Source organism: Podarcis liolepis, assembly GCF_965112155.1.
Source record: "Podarcis liolepis genome assembly, chromosome: 13".
Lineage (NCBI taxonomy): Eukaryota > Metazoa > Chordata > Lepidosauria > Squamata > Lacertidae > Podarcis > Podarcis liolepis.
The window spans coordinates 39,119,354-39,136,092 of NC_139573.1; the positions used below are offsets into that span (position 1 = coordinate 39,119,354).

Here is a 16,739-nt window from a genome sequence, read left to right on the forward strand (position 1 = left end):
CTTTTAATATCCTTTTGGTGGCTGGGGAAAGACAGATGGGTGGAGTAATATTATTATTATTATTATTATTATTAGAAGCGAATGTGGACATCACTACTGGCAGGGCAGATGGGGTTCAGAGCCCTTAGCCAGGAGAGCAGGTGGGCGGACTCCTGGTCACTCGAGACACAGTGGAGAGGCGAGATTTTTGTGCCCCCCCCAGGCTTGCACCCTTGCCAGGGGCCAACCTATCCAAGCCCTAGGTACGCCCCTGACTGAGGTGCATCCCTGTGGAAGGGGCAGGTTTTTGGTTGGCAGGCAGAATGGGAGGTGCACATAGCATTGTACATATGTGCCTAGAAGAGATGGAAAATATGAAGGCCCAGAAGTTACCTGGGTGGTTTTAAGGCATATATACCATGCTGCAGGGAGCTGGAGGAGAGGGTCGATGGGCCCTAGCTCAGTCCCTCTGCCAAGTAAGCACCGGGCAATTCTGAAACCTGCATCCACTGAAGAATATTATCGCACATGCAAATTGCTTTCTGCAGGGTTTTTCCCGTCTGGGATATTCGTGGGGTTGGGGAGAGAGGGAGATAAGGATGCCCATTTTCGGAAGGAGTTCGGGGTGGGGGGTGGTGGTTGTAGGGCTTGCAGATTTTTTACGGATGGAGGGGGTGGGCGAGGAGAAAGAAGAACTGGAGAAGGGGCAGGAAGGAAAGGATAGATAGAGGTGGCGGGTGTGTGTGTGGGGGGGGGGAGAGGGATGAAAAGCTGAAGCGAGCCATACAAGGGGGAGAGGAAGGAGGGAAGGCGGAAGGAGAATTGGAGGAGAGAAAGGGAGGCGGCGGAAAGGCTTGGGGGAAGGAGAAGGATAGAGAAGCCCACCCTCCCTTCATCCCCATCTCCCCTCCCCTGGCCGCGCTGCCGCTGGGAGGATGCGCCGTGCTTCCGCCTCTGCCCCCCTCCCTCCCTTCTTCCTTCCCTCCCCGCCTCCATCCATCCATCCATCCGCGGCAGCTCCTGCATGCCGAGTCCCTTCCCCTTTCTCTCGGCTCCGCTCGTCGAGGGGGCGAAGGCGGATTCCTCCCCCCGCCCGCCTCCCCCTTTGCACTGCCGCGGCGAAAGAGACGGAGCGGGGGGGATGGCGGTGGAGAGCGCGCGACAGCCGTGGCGAAGGAGGAAAGGCGAAGGGAGGAGATGGTGAGCGGTTGCCATGGGGATGCGGCGCGGGTGGAAGAGGCGGGGGGGGGGAGGAGAGAGAAGAGAGAGTTGGGTACCAGGGATGCAGGAATGGATGGACCAGGGATGGAGAGGATGCAGCAGAACCAGCGAGGCTCGCTTCTCGGCTCACCTCCTTCTTCGCCCCTTGCCTCCTCCATCGCCATCCAAGCATTGCATGCACACACACACGCCACGGTTCGGAGTATATTACTTGCTTCTTCCTCATGCATCCTTTCCCCAGCGTACCCCCTTGAACCCCCAACCCTACACTGGTGGATATCTGCAGCTCCCCCTCCCCTCCAACCCTCTCACGTCCCACCTTATTGTGCCCTCTCCTCAGTCGGCCAAGCCCCTCTTCCCTCCACACACATCGGGCCTACTTGCCTCTCAGTCCCCTCTGCTTCCTTCACCCTGCTTCCTCCAAATCCTTAAGGGGGTGGGTCCTAGACCCTGTGGTCCTCCTCCGCCTTCTGCCCTCTGTTGCATCTAACCAACCCACTGCTCGGAAACATTTCCATTAGTGAAATTCAGTGGTTCAGTTGGGTTGCTATTCTGGTCCTGGCAGAATGGAGACCTATGGGCTTCGAAAGGAATCCTGCCTCTCCCTGCCCGCCCCCCACTCACTTTCCCATCCCACTGACTTGTGACATAGGATGGAGGGGAGGGCATTGTGATCCCTGCACAGAATATGGCTTGGCTTGCTTACTAGAGTGATATATTGCATGCATCGGAATGATCCGATGGCGTGGCAAACTGAGCACTAAGAAAATGTAGTGTGGCATGAGTTACCTTGATGAGATGTACAGCCCAGTGGCACAATGGGTCAGTGTATCTTGCTGTTAACCAGAAGTTTGGTGGTTCGAGCCCACCCAGGGATTCCTGCATTGCGGGGGATTGGACTAGATGCCTCTTGAGGTCCCTTCCAACTCTGCAATTCCATGATTCTATGTCTCCTGTTCCCCATTCTCTGCAGTTGAAATCCTTTCTGTTTGTCCGTAGTGGTCTGGTTTTGACTGGTGAATGGATGGTTCTGTTGCCTGGTGGGTGGACGTTGCTCTAAGTGGCCTTTGGGCCTCTCCTGACTTTATGGGGAGCCAGTGGTGTAGTGGCTAGAGTGCTGGCCTAGTGCCTGGGAGTCCAGAGTTCGAATCCCTACTTGGCCATGAAACTTGCTGTGTGAAAGTGGGGAATTGTGTACGCCACCTTGAGCTCCTTCAGAGGAAAGGTAGGGTACAAATTGTTATTATTATTCCTGCACTGCAGGGGGTTGGACTAGATGACCCCTGGGGTGCCTTCTGACTCTACAGTTCTATGATTAGTAGCAACAGTAACAAGGGATATGAGGGACCACCCCAGTTTCCCTGTCCATTTCCCCAGACCATCTTTGCATCACACCTCCCAGTTCTCCCTCTTTCCCCGTCTCTGATCTCAGCCTTGTAAATAAGCACTCGCCTGGTCTCTGTAGGGGACAAGGACTTGCATGCAGGCAAGTGAGCAATCAGGCAGGTGGAGGAGGGGCAGATGGCTGTGTCCCACCTCAGCCTGGAAGCCAAAAGCCAGCTGCAAGAGAAGAGAATCTGCACCCACCATAGAAACACGTCAGGCTGCTGTGATAAGGATGGCGCTCTCTGCCCTTCTTCTGCCAGCCTGCAGCAGACTGGTGACTACAGGGCAAGTAACTTTTACAAAGCTATTCGCCCGGATAGCTCAGCTGGTTAGAGCGTTGTGCTGATAACGCCAAGGCTGCAGGTTCGATCCCCATCTGGGACATCTGCATTTCAGGGGGTTGGATTAGATGATTCTCAGAGTCTCTTCCAACTCTGATTCTATTATACTCTCAGTTTATTCTGCCTTTGGGGCCCTTTGCCATGCCTTCAGTTTTTGACGTCTCTTGTATACACACACTGTGCTGGGCCTGGGGGTAACCCGTGAAACACGGTCCAGGACTGGACCAGAATCCGGAGATTCTGCTAGGAGTCAGTCCGACAGGGCCGAGGCAGGAAGCCAGGCAAGGACAGGTACAGGATCTCAGGCAGGATCTAGCATACACCAATGTTGCTCCCACAACCTGGGGCAGGGTCCGACAGCCTTTTATCTTTGTCGGGGTAGCGGCTGGTCCTGATCCCCCAGCGACTCACCTCCCTGTTTCGCCCGAAGGCGAGTGCTCCTCCTGAGAGTACTCAGGTCTCTCCTTCTCTCAGACCTTAGTCTCTGCAGCTCGGGAGATGTCAGTTGGGTCACTAGACCCAGGGGCCGCCTCAGCCTCCCCTGACCCAACCGGTAGTGGAGCAGCTGTAAGTGATGGCCCAGCTGAAGGCAATGAGGTAATCCCCGCATCTGGAGCCAGGGCAGGCTCAGACCCCTGACTCGGCCCAGGCTCAGACCCCTGACTCGGTGTTTGTTGCAGGAGAACCTGTGCAGACTGGGGCTCTTCAGAATCAGGCCTCAGACTTTGTTCAGATGATGCCTGAGGCAAAGGATCCGGTGCAGACTGAGACTCCTCTGGTTCCGAGTTCCAGGCCATCACGCACGCACACACACACACACACACACACACACCTTCAACATTGGGTCCCATATCTGTCTTCGAAGTGTAGTTCAGTGGAGAAGTTCCTGGGCTCAGACTCCAGCTACAAAAGGTCAGGGAGCAGGTCTGGGGAACAGTTCAGCTGGAGAGTTCTGCTGCCTGCCAGAGTGGATAACACTGGCTTCAGGTGGACAAATAGTCGGAACTTCCTATGTTGAAAAGAGCTGGAGGAAACTCCTCTCTGGTCACCCTTGGATGGAGGTATCAGTGGTCAAGGAATGGAACTCAGGTTACAACACCCAGTCCTTGATAAAAGCGACAAGGGGTGTATTCGGGCATGAACGCCAGGCCAGAGTAACTCCGGAGCTGGAGCAGAACTGGTTTATTTATCACACATATTTCCTGCGCAGAGTGGTGGAACAAGAGGTTGCCCGGTCGTATCCTATCTGGACTGTGACCTGCTTTACCATAGCAATGTGTGAGCATCATGCGCTCTGTCCTAGGTCCCATTCCCTGGGATTGTCCTCCTCAGTAACCATTTGAATTTGCAGCTGTGACCGTAGTTCACAGGCAAGGGATGAAGTTTGTAAAATAAGTCAGCATGTGGAAAAAAGAGCATAGTGATAAGTGCCCTCGGCCCTACCTCTCATAATAATACTAGAATTTGGGGTCATAGAATTATAGGAATATGCAGATGTCCCAAACGAGGATCAAAGCTGCTCCATGCTCTAACCAACTGAGCCATCCAGGGGTCATCCAACGCAATTGATTGGCAGGAGATGCAGAGAGCAGACAAAGGAAGCGCTTCTTCACACAACTCGTAATTGATTTATAGAATTGGTTGCCAGAAGATGTAGTGATAGCCGTTAGCTTGGATGGATTTTAAATACAATTAGGCAAGTTATCGGGAGGATCAGGCTACTAGTCGCGTTGGCTTTTTGAAATATGTAGGTCAAGAGATGGGGAACCTGTGGCCCCTGCAGTTGTTGTTGAGCTCCAGCTCCCATCAGCCGCAGCCAGCATGACCAATGGTCAAAGCTCCCAAAGTATGAACAACATATTAAAACAAGAATAGGCGATAAAATGCAACAGTAAACAAAACAATGAATGTCAGCAACCCAGGACGGCTAACAGAAAGATTCCACAAGCTAGAAGATTAGATGTACTTTCCAACCCTCCATCCCCCACACTTAGGGGCTGGGAAATTGAACAATGAGATTTTTTTTAAAAAAAAAGCTTACATAACTTTGAAGAGTTAAGGGTGCTTTCACCACCCACTCATTCTAATTATTCAGGGGTTCAGGGGGAGCAAGTAATCCATGTAAATCATTTCCCCCCTGAAAAATAGGAATACTTAAAATGTTTTAATTGTGGATGCTTTTAATGACTTGATGGAATTGTTTTATTGTGTGTTTTAATTATGTATGGATTTTATAATTGATTTCAAACTTTTGAACTGCTTAGAAGCTCTTTCAGCATGTTAGCAGTATATAGAAAAGTATATAGCGGCTGCAAAATAAAGGGACTCCCAGCACCTTACTCCATGCTTTCCGGGAAAGTAGAGTCCTGCAAAAGCTCGTCTTGAAAGAATGGAGCCCATGTCCTAACCCAAAAGGATGATAAATCTGTTTCCCTGCAGCTGGTGTTGGGCTATGGCTCTCATCATCTCTCCCCATTGGACCTGCCGGCTGGGGTTGATGGATGCTGCGTTCCGTCAACATCTGTAGGGCCACAAGTTCCTTATCAATGTAACAGGATGATCCAAAGAGGTCTTCAAGGACCATCCATCCTGATGCCCTCAGGGGTGAAAAGGGAAAGTCGCTTTTCAGGTACCCAGTTGCTACCCAGTGCTAGAAACTCAGGTATTTAAGCTAGGCACCAAATGGCTCCTTAAACCAAGGCTACAGCTGCCAAAATGGAATGTCTAGTTGCCATTTTGGGGCAAGAAGGCTCTAAAGTCTTGTTTTTCAAATGATGGACTGACTGCGACTGGATTGTCAGTTAAAGATCTGGCTAGTTTAGACGACAACCTTGAACTAGGTTAAGAACTTTGAGAAGTTAAAGAAGAAACGTCACTTGACCCAGGGACAGTCCACATATATACTGGCCTATTCCTATCTCTTTTTCTTAATGGTGACACGGACCATTCATAAGGTAGGGCTATTCTTCACAACTGTGAGCCGGGCGGTGGGGTGGGGTAAGTGAAGACAAGCAACAAGAATTAGCTGTAACGTTGTTCACTGCTCCTGCTCAGGCTGCACAGAAAAAGCATTTTGGTTCTTGAGATTCAATCCAATTGTGCAGATAAAATATAACTGATGGAATTCTACAGGATGGGGTATTGGCATGTGAAAACAGTCCAGATCTGATGATCCCCAGGCATGCACTTCCAGGTGGTGGAGATGTTGGGCACCATCTTGGCTCCCAGGCATCTTCACTTGGTTGCAAGTGGCCGATAGCCAGGTGCAAAATTTGCCTGGCACCTGGCTGCTTTTGAACACTGCTGCTACACCTGTGGTTGAGAGCTACAGCCTTGAGAAGGCCAAAGGATGATGGGAGTTGTAGTCTGGCAACACCTGGAAGGCCACTCATTCCCCATCCCTCTTCTAAAGTCAGTACTAGCTCTCAATACTACAGTGAGGGGGGAAAGTATTTGATCCCCTGCTAAATTTGCCCATTTGCCCTCTGACGAAGAAATGACCAGTCCATAATTTTAATGGTAGGTTTACTGTAGTAGCTGTGAGAGACAGAATAACAACAGGAAAACCCCCAGAAACCCGGAAGACAAAAGTCAGAGATTGATGTGCATTATAATGCGTGAAATAAGTATTTGATCCCTTTGCAAAAGATGACTTAGTACTTGGTGGCAAAACCCTTGCTGGCAATTACAGCGGTCAGACGTTTCTTGTAGGGGGCCACCAGGTTTGCACACATCTCGGGAGGTATTTTGTCCCACTCCTCTTTGCAGATCCTCTCCAAGTCAGTAAGATTTCGAGGCTGATGTGTAGCTACTCGAACCTTCAGCTCCCTCCACAGATTTTCGATGGGATTAAGGTCTGGAGACTGGCTAGGCCACTCCAGGACCTTAATATGCTTCATCTTGAGCCAATCCTTTGTTGCCTTGGCCGTATGTTTCTTCGTCAGAGGGCAAATGGGCAAATTTAGCAGGGGATCAAATACTTTTTCCCTTGACTGTAGCTGCTTGGGAAAAGCAGCAGTGGCAAACATCTGCTTTGATACCGTGGGAGACAGGATGCTGGCCTAGATAGAGGAAGGCCATAGCTCAGTGCTAGAGCATCTACTTTGCATGGACAACATTCCACGTTTGATTCCTGGCACCCCGAGATAGGGCTGAAGGAGACTTCTGCCAGAAACCCTGGAGACCCACCATCAGTCAGTGTAGACAACACTGAGCTAGATGGACCGGTCATCTGACTCAGGAGAAGGCCGCTTCTTGAGCTTTTGACCTGATCCAGCATATTGCCTCTTCTGAATGGGAAGTGCTGCATTGATACTTCCCCAACTAGTGTTAGAAATTAGCCAGGTGCCAGGCACATTTGACGACTAGTAAGCGTCCAATGGGACGCGGGTGGCGCTGTGGGTTAAACCACAGAGCCTAGGACTTGCCGATCAGAAGGTTGGCGGTTCGAATCCCCGCGACTGGGTGAGCTCCCGTTGCTCAGTCCCTGCTCCTGCCAACCTAGCAGTTCGAAAGCACATCAAAGTGCAAGTAGATAAATAGGTACCGCTCCAGTGGGAAGGTAAATGGCGTTTCCGTACACTGCTCTGGTTCACCAGAAGCGGCTTAGTCATGCTGGCCACATGACCCAGAAGCTGTACGCCGGCTCCCTCGGCCAATAAAGCGAGATGAGCGCCACAACCCCAGAATCGGCCATGACTGGACCTAATGGTCAGGGGTCCCCTTTACCCTTTTAAGCATCCAATTGTGAACACGTGGGGATCTCTGGATCCCAGATTGGTGACTGACATCTCCATCTGGCAGGCCCCTCTGGCTTTCTTAAGCAGGTAAGCAGAAGAGCTTATTGTTGCATTTACAGTCCATCTTTTTCTCCAAGGAGACATGGTTCACAGCTCCCCCCCAACCCTGCTAATCCCTACATCGACCCTGTGAGGTAGGCTAACTTCATGGCTGAGTAGGGATTTGAACCCTGATCTCCCAGGTCCTAGTCTGACACTCTAACCACTACACCACACTGGCTTCCTAGAGTACTTTTGCTGTGGGGCAGCTCTATATATTAAGTAGGTAAATAAATATGGGGAAAGCAAAATGTCACTTAGAGAAGGATGTGAAGCTTGAATTTGTTTTATTCTGGATTATTATTTTTAATTCATAGTAAACTGCTTTGAGATTTTTTCCCTTTAAAATTTAAAGAGGTATAGAAATGAAATTAACAACAGCAACAGCAATCAAACTCCACTGTAAAAAAGGCGTCTAGACATTCTGTTGTGGTGACTGCAACCTAGATTTAAGGTACCATTTGGTGATTAGCTTATATATCTGAGTTTTTAGCACTGTCCCCAACCTGAATTCCTCCAGATTATGATGGATTCTGAGTCCCATCAGCCTCAGCCTGTATGCCCATGGGCTAGGAAGATAGGATTTGTAGTCCAAGAGGTCATCAGGTTGGGGAAGGCTAGCCTTGGGGAGTCCTAAGCTATGAGCCTGTGATAATACCTGATCAGAAATCCCAGGATTCTTTGGAGTGTATATTTTAGTGGTATAAAACAGTTTTAATTCAACTCAACAGAGTTTATTTTGTATTGGCTGTGGGCCCTAACCTTAAGAAACTGAGCAACATTTAGATCCTTCATTGCAGATAAAAATAACAACCCTTAAAAACATTAGCACCAATTAAGGCATCACAGACAGTGAACAATCATCACGCAGGTCAGCCGACAATCATTACGCAGTCCTAGTCTGCAATCACTTGTACGAGTATTAGAGGTTAAATGTTGTCACGTTTTCCCAAAAGCCATCCATTGACTTGGTGAAAGCGTTATTTGAGTTTGCTAATAAATAGATACGCGCTTGTAGTCTAGGTAAGCCCTGGAGCCGCATGGAGCCTAAAATACAATATTAAGAATCCAGTTGGCTTGGCGGAGGGAGGGAGGGAGCATGTCTGCTCTGAATGAGAAATATAATTAAACCTATTTTATATATCTATATAAATACCTGTGGGAGGGTTGAAAGGACTTTGGAAAAAAATAATGAAAGCATTTCATGATCTTGGGATATTAGAGAGAGAGAGAGAGAGAGAGAGAGAGAGAGAGAAATGGGCATTTCCCTCCTTTTTGCAGCATAAATGATTTAGCATTTTTCTAGGCAGCCCCAAGGCGAAGGAACTGATACTTCATTTTGTACTGTGGGGGGGGGGGTCTTCATAGGAAAAGGACCATCCTTTGCCTTGTGTTTCTCTTGGACAATTCTCAGAATTATGCTGAGCACCTTCTGCTGTGCAAGTCCTTATGGGAATCATAGAATTGAAGAATTTTAAGAGTCGAAAGGTACCCTGAGGACCATCGCCCCTGCAGTGCAGGAATATGCAGCTGTCTCAGATGGGGATCGAACCTGCAACCTTGGCATTATCAACACCATGTTCTTACCAACTGAGCTAACAAGCAAATGATTAAAGCACTCCCCAAAAGTGTGTAGGGTAGGAAAGCACACGCAGGCCATACATATCCATACCATACAGTGGTACCTCGGGTTACATATGCTTCAGGTTACAGACTCCGCTAACCCAGGAATAGTGCTTCAGGTTAAGAACTTTGCTTCAGGATGAGAACAGAAATCGTGCTCCAGCAGCGCAGCAGCAGCAGGAGGCCCCATTAGCTAAAGTGGTGCTTCAGGTTAAGAACAGTTTCAGGTTAAGAACAGACCTCTGGAACGAATTAAGTACTTAACCTGAGGTATTACTGTACATGGAAAGCAGTATCGTACCACTTCAAGCGTGTACAGTGGTACCTTGGGTTAGAAACGCTTCAGGTTACAGATGCTTCAGGTTACAGACTCCACTAACTCAGAAATAGTACCTCGGGTTAAGAACTTTGCTTCAGGATGAGAACAGAAATTGCGCCGCGGCGGTACAGTGGCGGCAGGAGGCCCCATTAGCTAAAGTGGTATCTCAGGTTAAGAACAGTTTCAGGTTAAGAACGGACCTCCAGAACGAATTAAGTTCTTAACCTGAGGTACCACTGTATTGCTTCCCTCCTCGCAAAGAATCCTGGGAACTGTAGTTCGTTAAGGGCGCTGGGGTTTACTAGCAGACCCCTGTTCCCCTCACAAGATCTACAATTCCCAGGCTGGTTTAACAATCAGCCCCTCTCCCCAGGGAACTCTTGGGGTCATCGTTTTGTCATTTCCCACATTCTATGCATCTGGGAGCAAATGTGATCTTGCCAATCTCCCATCGGACTCTCTTGTTTTGTAGCGTCGTAGAGTTTGAAGGGGTTTGGGGGTCATCCATTGCACCCCCTGCTCAGTGCATGAACTGCAATGCAGGATGGGACTGCAGTATACGCCACACACAGCCACACAGCCTTTGCTTAAACCCTTCCACATATGAGAACCCATCTTGCCATTAGAAAATTTCAGACTCGCAGCTGTCCATGGAGGCACAGGTCAATTCTGTATCCAGGGCAGCTGTCTACCAACTCCACCTGGTACGCAGGCTAAGACCATACCTGCCCGCGTACTGTCTTGTCAGAGTGGTACATGCTTTGGTTATCTCTCGCTTGGACTACTGCAATGCGCTCTATGTGGGGCTACCTTTGAAGGTGACCCGGAAACTACAACTAATCCAAAATGCAGCAGCTAGACTGGTGACAGGAAGCGGCCGCCGAGTCCATATAACACCGGTCTTGAAGGACCTACACTGGCTCCCAGTACGTTTCTGAGCACAATTCAAAGTGTTGGTGCTGACCTTTAAAGCCCTAAACAGCCTTGGTCCAGTATACCTGAAGGAGCGTCTCCACCCCCATCGTTCTGCCTGGACGCTGAGGTCCAGCGCCGAGGGCCTTCTGGCGGTTCCCTTGCTGCGAGAAGCCAAGTTACAGGGAACCAGGCAGAGGGCCTTCTCGGTAGTGGCACCCGCCCTGTGGAATGCCCTCCCACCAGATGTCAAAGAGAAAAATAACTACCAAACTTTTAGAAGACACCTAAAGGCATTCCTGTTTAGGGAAGCTTTTAATAGATTATTGTATTTTAGTGTTTTGTTGGAAACCGCCCAGAGTGGCTGGGGAAACCCAGCCAGATGGGCGGGGTATAAATAAATTATTATTATTATTATTATTATTATTATTATTATTATTATTATTATTATTCCACCAAGGTTTTGAATGCCAAAGTGGGATTTCACACATGGCAAAGCAGGGATGCCATTTAGTGCGTGTGATGCATGTATACGAGTGCAGTTTCAGCCTCTCCTTTGGGGAATGATGGAAGAAAGAGGGGGAAGAAGCTAGGAGAGGTCATTAAGTAGTTCACCAAGACCCTCAGCAATTTTCAAGTGGTCCAGGAGGAGAAAAAGTTTGGGGAACCACTGAGATAGATCATAGGTGATTATTCCTCAGGAGCGCCCATAGATCTCTTACCAGTTTGTTGGTAGTAGATGCCAAGGAACTGTTTATTCTCAGCGCTGGCCAGAGTTACAAATCCATTTACCATTGACCTGTGTTGATGATGTGATTGTGGTTGTTATAGAGTATCCAAAGAGGAAAGAATTATAGCCAAGCCTTCTTTCCATAAGGCAGCTTTTTGACTTTGACATCTTTTCTCTGCCTCCCAAGGAGCTCATTGAGTTTCCACCATTTTATCTTCCACAACAGCCTTGCAAAGGAGGTTAGGCTAAGATTGGGTGTCCGGCCCAAGGATCATGGCTGGAGCAGGAATTAGAATGGGCAGCTCTCAGTGTACGTTTATTGGCACTCTCAGTGGGCGGGGCCTTTTCGGGGGTGGTTCCCTAGGCGAGATGGATGGGAGGTTGCCTTCTCTGGATGGGGTCACCGCTTCCTCTGAAGGAGTAGGAATGCAGCTAGGGTGTCCTTGTAGAGCCGTTACTGTTGCTTGAGGCTCAGGTGACCTCAGTGGTGTTGAATGCCTTCCATCGGCTTTGGCCGGTGGCCCATCTGTGCCCCTATCTGAACAGGGAGAGCCTGTTCTTCTTTTGCCTATGCTTTGGTAATCTCTAGGGACGCGGATGGCGCTGTGGTGTAAACCACTGAGCCTTGGGCTTGCCAATCGGAAGGTCGGTGGTTCGAATCCCCGCAACGGGGTGAGCTCCCATTGCTCGGTCCTTGCTCCTGCCAACCTAGCAGTTCGAAAGCACATCAAAGTGCAAGTAGATAAATAGGTACCACTTCGGCGGGAAGGTAAAGGGTGTTTCCATGCGCTGCTCTGGTTTCGTCAGTAGCGGCTTAGTCTCGCTGGCCACATGACCTGGAAAAACTGCAGACAAATTTCGGCTCCCTTGGCCAGTAAAGCAAGATGAGCGCCTCAACCCTAGAGTCGTTCACAACTGGACTTAACTGTCAGGGGTCCTTTACCTTTACCTTTTTAAGGTTCAGTTACTACAACCTGTTAAACATAGGGCTGCCTCTGAAGATGGTTAAGAAATGTCAAGTGGTACTGAATTTGGCAGCTCGGTTACTCACTGGGGCAAGACAGTTTGAACTTATTACAGTGGAACTTCAGTTTTTGAATGTCTCAGTTGACGAATGTTTCAGCTTTCAAACGCCAAAAATCTGGAAGTAACTGCTTTGGTTGATGAACATTTTTCGGAAGCCAAACGTGCCACGTGGCTTCTGTTTTGAGTTTCCCTATTGTATTGAGGCTTCTGCTATCAGTTTTCGGTTTTCGATCGTTTCGTAAGTTGAACAGTCTTCTGAACAGATTACCTTCGAAAACCAAGGTTCCACTGTACCCTGATGCTGGCCTGACTTCACTGGCTGCCGATTAGTTTCTGGGCCCGATTCAAAGTTCTGGTTTTGACCTATAAAGCCATAAACAGCTCAGGACTGCCATACCTCAAGGACCGCCTCTCCTCATAGGAACCGACCCAGACCCTGTGAACATCATCGAAGGCCCTTCTTCGTGTGTCCATGAAAGGTCTGGAGGGGGTGGCAACATGAGAACAGGCCTTTTCTGCAGTGGCTCCCCATTTGAGGAATGTTCTCCCCAGAGAGGCTCACCTGGCGCCTTCATCGCATATCTTTAGGTGCCAGGCCAAACCATTGGAGGTTTATAACATCAGAGGTCGGAGGGCCATCTGTCAGGGTTGCTTAAGTTGCGATTCTTGCGTGACAGGGGGTTGCGCTAAATGACTCTTGGGGGTCCCGGTCCAACTCTACAATTCTACGACTCTGTTAGAGGTCTTTTTTTAAGCAGACGAATCTTCTTCACAAGCTTGACTGCCGAGCTATATATCCCTCAAATAAGAAGAATTCCCACTCTCGCGAAGGCTTCCTCGGTAGCGACTGGCCCATCTCATACTCAGCTGCTAATAATAATAATAATAATAATAATAATAATAATAATAATAATAATAATTTATTATTTATACCCTGCCCATCTGGCTGGGCTTCCCCAGCCACTCTGGGCGGCTTCCAACAAAATATTAAAATACTGTAATACATCAAACATTAAAAGCTTCCCTAAACAGGGCTGCCTTCAGATGTCTTCTAAAAGTCTGGTAGTTGTTGTTCTCTTTGACATCTGGTGGGAAGGCGTTCCACAGCGAGGGCGCCACTACCGAGAAGGCCCTCTGCCTGGTTCCCTGTAGCTTCACTTCTCGCAGTGAGGGAACCGCCAGAAGGCCCTCGGAGCTGGACCTCAGTGTCCGGGTAGAACGATGGGGGTGGAGACGCTCCTTCAGATATACAGGACTGAGTCCGTTTAGGGCTTTAAAGGTCAGCACCAAGACTTTGAATTGTGCTCGGAAATGTACTGCTTGCCTCTGAATTGCTCCTTGTGACGAGGCCCCTGCTCTTTGTCTGTTTGGCTTCCAGCTCAGTGTGTTTCCCCATTTCGGTGCTGGAACGGCACTCGCGAAGGCAGGGCCGGGTGGTGGGGAGTGAAGCAGACGGACGGCTAGACTTTGAATGAGCAGCATTAGAAGCAGATGACGCCTCGCGGACACCCACAACTACCTTGGTTTAACTTTAATCTGATTTAGTTAAACCGTCAGAAAGCTGTGTGTGCCAGCACAATCCCTTTAGTAGCGGGGAGGGGACTCGCGTCGCTTTTGCCAGCATTGGTTGAGATTAAAAACTGATACAGCAACAAGGTTATAAATCCGATTACGGCACGCTCGGGCCGGATACGCCTGGCTGGAAGGCCTCTTTTTCTTTTGAAAGCTCTTCAGCTTGTCAACTTTCCGCTTGCAAGCAAGTCGACGGAGCAATGCAATGAGTTTATGAGCTGAACAATATACAGACCCTCCAAGTGTCCCTCTTTTCCAGGGACAGTCCCAGATTTATAGAAGCCGCCCTGGTTTCTGATTTGGTCCCAGAATGTCCCACTTTCTCTTAGGATGTCCCTGTTTTCACCAGAGAAATGTTGGAGGGTATGGCAGGACACCCTTATTTTCATTGGAGAAAGTTGGAGGGAAAAGAGTTAGGTGACCTCCGAGCCAAGGAGATAAGTAACTATACAGACAGACCTGCTTAGGGAAGTTTGTAATGTCTGATGTTTTATCGTGTTTTTGGAGTTCTGTTGGGAGCCATCCAGAGTGGCTGGGGGAAGGCATAAATTATTATTATTATTATTATTATTATTATTATTATTATTATTATTGTTGTTGTTGTTGTTGTTGTTATTGTTATTATTATTGTTATTACTACTACTACTACTACTTTAGCAGACATCTGAAGGCAGCCCTGTATAAGGAAGGTCTTTATTTAAAATGTTTAATGTTTTCTTATGTTTTTATAAATGTTGGAAGCCACTCAGAGTAGCCACCCAGTCAGATGGGTGAGATGATGATGATGATGATGATGATAATAATAATAATAATAATAATAATAATAATAATAGGACATCCATATTTTCTTTTCTTCTTTTTTCTTTAGGAGTGTTCCAAAATTTTAATACATAAAATATTTTAATTACCTCTATCTGTCTTAATACCCCTGGACTTCCCACCCCATCCTTCCATGGCTTCCCAATTACTCCTCATTGTGCTGCATATCCTCTATCTCTGTTTTAATTATTTTCATCAGAAAAATGTTGAAGGGTTATGCATATATAGGCTGCAGTTTGCACGCGTGTGCTGACACCATACGGAACATGGACACAATGTGGACCATGAGCAAAAGGCTCCTTGGTTAACGTGCACAGACCACAGGGCTCAGCGTGCACATTTTGTTTGGAGGATTTGCCCCGAGAGACCTTTGTCCCCTGTGGTATAAGTACGTCATGCCACACTGACATTTGCCCATCAAGCTTGTTGCTGTCTGCACCGACTGGCAGAAGTTTTCCAGGGATTCAGACCTGTGAATCTTGAGAGCTTGTGCATACAGAATTCTGATTCCTCAGAGCTGTTCAGCGCTCTTGTGAAAATGCAGATAAGGGGCAAAATATTATGGCCCTGGATACACAATTTTAGGATTCTGAGGAGCTTGATTTTAATTGTTTCGGACATTTCTGGACCTCATGATTTGCAAATACCGTATTTTTTGCTCTAGAAGACTCACTTTTTCCCTCCTAAAAAGTAAGGGGAAATGTGTGTGTGTCTTATGTAGCGAATGAAGGCTGTGCAGCGGTCCCTCTTGCTGTTCTGGCTTCTGAGATTCAGAATATTTTTTTCCCTTGTTTTCCTCCTCCAAAAACTAGGTGCGTCTTGTGGTCTGGTGCATTTTATAGAGCGAAAAATACGGTATATGCTTGAGTGTAAGATAGTCTGAAATCTCAAAAGACAAGAGAGGCGCTTGAATAAAATGACTGTGACTCCTTAGTCTTCCCCGCATCCCACAGCAAAATCAGCACATGGTAGGCACATTTTAGTGCAATGTCCAAACCCTAAACTGTGCTTAATCTTAATTGTGCCTAATTTCTCGAGTGTCACTGTTGTGTAGTGGTTAGAGCGTCGGACTAGGGCTTGGGAAACCTAGGTTCAGATCCCCATTAAGCCATGAAACTCATTGGGTGACCTTGGGCCAGTCACCGCCTCTCAGCCAACCTCTCAGGGTTGTTGTGAGGATAAAATGGGGCGAGTCAGAGCCACATGTACCCTTCTTGGAGAAAAGGTTGGCTATAAATGTAAAATCAAACCATGGTTTGTTTAAACAAGCCAGCTTTATAACCTATGGTTTGTAGTTACCTTGCTTGGAATAAGATTACCCATAATTTGTTGTTTTTGGACCTGTGGTTGGGGGGGGGGAGAAAGTAAATGTTTTCAAAATGCCTGCTTGTGGTCGTAGCATGCAGGGGAAGACATTCTCATTTCTGTCATGATAAACCGTGGTTATTATGTCTGAAATCTGCCAATATGTAGATAAGCAGATAGCAGAGGCACAGGGCAGTGTTCAGGCAATCTGTGTGTGAATGTATACGATTTTTAAAGGAAAAATAATTATTTTTTTCACATCAGGCTCAGTTGAGAGTCTATTCGGCAGTCAGTCGCTCCCCTGTGGAACACCCTCCCATCAGTTTTCAAGGAAAGAAGTGACTATCTGACTTTTAGAAGACATCTGAAGGCAGCCCTGTATAGGGAAGTTTTAAATGTTTGATGTTTTACTGTGGTTTTATAATTTGTTGAAAGCTTCCCGGAATAGCTGAGGCAGCCCAGTCAGATGGGCAGCATATTAATATTAGTAAATTGTTATTATAAGTGTTAAGTTGTGGGTGAACATATCAGACGACACAGCGATTCTTCAAACCGCTCTTGTTTATTCACAGGCCAGAACAGAACTGAACTGAAGAGCTCAGTCAGCCTGCTTATATAGAGCTCCAGCACAACGTTACTGTAACAACTTTCTAAAACTATCCAATCCC

At 47.9% G+C, this 16,739-nt stretch overlaps 1 protein-coding gene across 3 annotated transcripts in view; it reads left to right on the forward strand.

Annotated features, from left to right (window-relative positions):
• The window catches only part of LRRC4B (leucine rich repeat containing 4B), a 145,147-nt gene that overhangs the window by 74,527 nt on the left and 53,881 nt on the right, over positions 1-16,739 (forward strand). Inside the window, exon 1 of one of the 3 annotated variants that reach the window (XM_083469806.1) lies at positions 957-1,179. The exons of the other annotated variants lie outside the window; for them this stretch is intronic. The gene's annotated coding sequence lies outside the window, so the exon portion shown is untranslated. Of the gene's footprint in view, positions 1-956; positions 1,180-16,739 lie in introns of those variants that run through there. 3 annotated transcript variants of the gene reach the window in all.